The sequence below is a fragment of the Tachypleus tridentatus genome, chromosome 4, assembly GCF_004210375.1.
Source record: "Tachypleus tridentatus isolate NWPU-2018 chromosome 4, ASM421037v1, whole genome shotgun sequence".
Taxonomy (NCBI): Eukaryota; Metazoa; Arthropoda; class Merostomata; order Xiphosura; family Limulidae; genus Tachypleus; species Tachypleus tridentatus.
This window is the reverse complement of record NC_134828.1, coordinates 17,889,926-17,894,711: the sequence shown is the minus strand read 5'-3', so window position 1 is coordinate 17,894,711 and position 4,786 is coordinate 17,889,926.

Sequence of the window (4,786 nt, the reverse complement as noted above, 5' to 3'; positions counted from 1 at the left end):
TACGTTATTAGTTGAAGTACTTAATAACTTATATTTAATTACAAGGATTTTGTAACTTCAGCGTATATCGATTAAAGACTGACAGAAATCTCTTAAGTTGGCCAAAAGTTGCGGAATATTAATTGAACTGCAGGAAAACTTATCTAATGGCTCATTGAACTTTAATCATTGTAAGTTTGTTTTACAGTGTTTCATAATTAATTCATTCTGGGTAGACTCGTATATTTGCTTGCTTTGCTCAGAATACCATACATTTGTATTGTATTTAAAACCCATAACACTTTCTTAAATAAAAATTTGAACTAATCTGTGATAATGTTGTAACTGTAGTTGTTCATCAAATTATATGTAAATATTTTGGTTATTCTGCATCTCACAACATGTCATTCCAACAAACTTCTATGATTACTGAGGTTGTTTCGTGGATTGCCAATTTATATATTGAAAATCGACACCATTTTCAAACCTCTTTATTTATATTTATAAACACTGCTTGTATTGTTTGTTTATTTTGTATTTTACGCAAAGCTACACAGCTAGTTATCACCACCCACCGCCAACTCTTGGGCTACTCTATTACCAACGAAAAGTGGGATTGGCCGTCACAGTATAATGCACTCACGGCTGAAAGGGCGAGTATGTTTGATAAGACGGGGATTCGAAACCACTCTTTTAAAACGAAAAGATTTGGTTCATGTACTGACCAAACAAATACAAACCTCTTTTTTTACGTAACTTTTTAATAGTTCTTTTAAAAGAGAAAATATATTCAGGGAATATTTTTAAAAATTCAATATTTTCAGATTAAATTGCCGATTATTTATAATATTCCAATCTTTTAACAAGTTGTTTCTGAGTTTAGGTTTATGTGGAATTTTATAATACGGCTTAATATATTTCAAACTAATGCAACAGATGTCGCCACAATAGGATTTGTAATTTCAGCCTTTTTCAACCAAAGTCTCTCCTACTCACGTTTTACTCTCAAACATAGATGCATTTATTTTCAGTTATATGAATATTCCAAGTATTTGCGTGTACTTTTCTTGCTGTTGTAACTGGTAGCTTTTATTACAAGAACAATGTTTTAGGTAAGTAAATTATAGTGTAATGTCACGAAGTATAAATCGTATAGAACATTTAAGTGTTGTGAAATTATACTATTCCAGTGTATTTCGCTTTTGATATTGAGAAATACACATTCCTCCATGTGGTTTCTGGTGTTTCTTACTAACTTCAATAAGTTATCTGTGTTCTGCGTACGGTGGGTATCGATATCTGATTTCTAGCCAACGGCCGGTAATTGTCTAGTGAATTTGTAATATACATCATACAAAATTTTTAATTCAGCTATAAATTAGGAAATAAAAAATTCTAAAGGAAAGTTGCAAATAAAAAATTCCAAAAAACTTGCAAATAAAATAAAGATATAACTTTTGAAGGTCCAAAATATTGGAGCTTCATATTATCTCTTTTCTTCATGGTCAGCAGATTCCACATTGTGGAATATTAGTACTTTAGACTTTTAATAAACGTGTTTTATGTATAGCTAGAAGTAGACGTCCTGAAACTCAGCTCGAAACTCTGAAATCTTGAATAGATTAATAGATTTTGTGGCCTTTCTTTTTTCGTTATGCATAAAGTGAAGCCCATAAACTGAGCACTTTCAGTTTTTGTTGTTAAGAACAGATATACACAGAGTGCTATCACTGCTCTTTCTACTACGGGTATCGAAACCTGGTTTCTTTGTTGTAAGCCCACAGACATACCGCTGTGCCACACGGGGACTTGAGCTCTGTCAGAAGAGCTTTCCTTTCTTGAGGTAAATTACTATTTTTTAAAACTCTTTGTCAACCTGAAAATGGGCCCGGCATGATAAGATGGGTTAAGGCGTTCGACTCGTAATCTGAGGGTCGCGGGTTCGGCTCCCGGTCACACCAAACATGCTCGCCCTTTCAGCCGTGGGGGCGTTATAATGTTACGGTCAATCCTACAATTCGTTGGTAAGAGAGTAGCCCAAGGGCTGGCCGTGGGTGATGATGAATAGCTGCCTTCTTTCTAGTCTTACACTGCTAAATTAGGGAGGGCAAGCGCAGATAACCCTCGAGTAGCTATGCGCAAAATTCAAAACACACACACAAAATGAAAATAACCTGAGAAGGTGGAAACGTTGTTCTGTACTTTATTTTAATTAAAGGTTTAATACTCATACCAGCTGTCCTGAGAATACATTATGCCGAATAGCTCCAGGAGCACAATTTTTATTCTCAGTTTACAGTTTTCTGTACTTTCTCCTGCTACTTGGAATACATTTTTTGTAAAGTCTTCTGGTTGGCGGTTTGATGTTTTATGGCGCAAAGCCACCAGGCTATCTGCAGTTAGTCTCAGAGAATGATTGTTACATTCCTCTCATGACACTCTAATAAAGGTTTTGTGTACACCTATGATTTCTTCTTTGCTTTTTAAAATCACACCCGCGATTACTTCATTTACGACTGGGGAAATTTTCTTTTGTTTTAGTTACGTTTCCAACACGTGTTCATGTAAAAACTAACTTTGTACCTTCGGCCATTGTACACAGTTGGACGTAAGTGACCACTGTGTTTCCTGGGTTACTGTTTCATTAACCAATACCATTGTCTACCTCCGTAACCAACATTGAATGTTACATGAATGAGATTCACAGGCAAACCAGAGAAAGTAAAGTGAGCTGTCTTTCAAATTAAAACTCGAAATAACAATTCTTATATTTTATCAATGCATAAATTACAATATTATGGCGGAATATTTGAAAAGAAAGAGCAGTTAACCTAACGTTAGCCTAAATAGCCGTCTTTAGAACACAAACAACCATGATGTAGGTAAATAGTCACATGGTAAAGGGATAGCCAATAATAAGAAAACATGAAAAGTGTAGTTCAGTCGTTCAAGTACAGTTGACAAATTGGTCTCAACAAAGAGACAGGACGAACTGGTAATATAAAAATGAATAATAAAAAATGAAATATGGAACTTGAAGAAAACAACAACTCTCATATTCTGAATAACTTTTTATAAATTGAGATTTCACTAGCGCCCTCTTTAAAATTTTTCAGGAAGCTTGTAAGACTGAAATAATTAATAGTTTTTAGAAATTATATACTACAAAGATTGATTGTTTATATTCTCTTGGTGTTCAATAAATGAGCGGTTATAGAAACTTGTAACATTCTTGTATGGCTTTTATGTTTATGACTACATGAAAGTTTATAAAGTTTTATATCACAAATGTTCAGCAAAATCTGGATTCAAGTTATTTATTTGATATCTTTGAATACGTGTACGTGTATACATGTATATATACTGAAAACTATGACTTATGTATATGTACGTGTATTATTGTATATATACTGGCAAAAGTATGATTTATGTATATGTACATGTGTATATTTATACAGATATATACACTGACAAAACTATGACTTGTTTACATATGTGTGTGTGTATACACGTATATATACTGACAAAATTGTGGCTTATGTATGTGTACATATGTATATGTGTATATGTTTTATATGAGAATTTTTTTAGGAAAATCTGGGTTCAAATTATTTTTTTATGTGTGCAACGCATTTCCGGATTTCGATACCCGTGGTGGGCAGAGCACAAATAGCCCATTGTGTAGCTTTGTGCTTAATTCAAAACAAGAACAAAACAAACAACACCATATGTGTGTGTACGCGTGTATATATAGTGACGAAACTGCACTATGTATATATAAACGTGTAATAATGAACACATACAAGATAATGATAGAATACTTTGAAAGGTGAACTTGTCTTCTTGAAGGATAAACTGAGAATAAGTTATTTATCCCTGTAATAATTATAGGTATAAGTGCAGAACTCTTCTTGAGTGAAAAGATTAGACCGGATTAATGCAACCGACTACAAACTAAAAAGTTCGAGCTTGCTGCCATCTATGCTATTTTACATGAACTAAACCTGAATACACTTTCTAAAGGTGTTTTTGAATTCATTTCTCTTACAAAAAATTGCTTTACTTAAAGAATTTTATTGTTTTAAGAGTAAATTATGAACTTAATTGAAGTAGTTGAAACTGTATTAAGAATTAGTTTTATTTTTTTAGTTGTAAAACTAAAGTAAAAAATTATTAACTATTCCTATATGATGGTAAGTAACTATATAAAAAATTTGACACTTTAACCACATAGGTTTTATGCAGTAACTGAATTTCATGTTGAGAAAATAACATTTTAAAAATTCATTTAATAAAAACTGTCCAATAGGTGGCCTAATTGCCATTTGTAATTAAATCTTTAATATCTTGACTTTTACAAGAAGTTATTATTTTTAGAGCGTTTTATTTAAGAATCTCGAAATACACACGTGGAACATCCTTTAACTACTTGTATAAATGTTAAGGAAAACCTTTAAAAATAACTTTTATTAACGTGTTGAAGAACTGAAACGCCTTGATTTTAGGTGTACTCTTAGTTATCAGCGAGAAACTGGAGTTTTCTCAGAAGGTCAGAGAGAGTAATAATAAGATTTATGTACAATTAAAGCAAGAAATACTATATTTATTAACTGGAAGCTAAATGAGAAACATGAACCATTAAACATCGTAAAGAGAAAAACAATGTAACATGAAGGTTCCTTCTTTAAAACTAACAAATTAATCCTAACTTCGTTAATGATTGTATGTGCGATTAGTTATCCTTGAAATATAGCAGGACATGTAACTATTAGATTGTTTTAACTCGACTTTCTGTGAACCAATCATA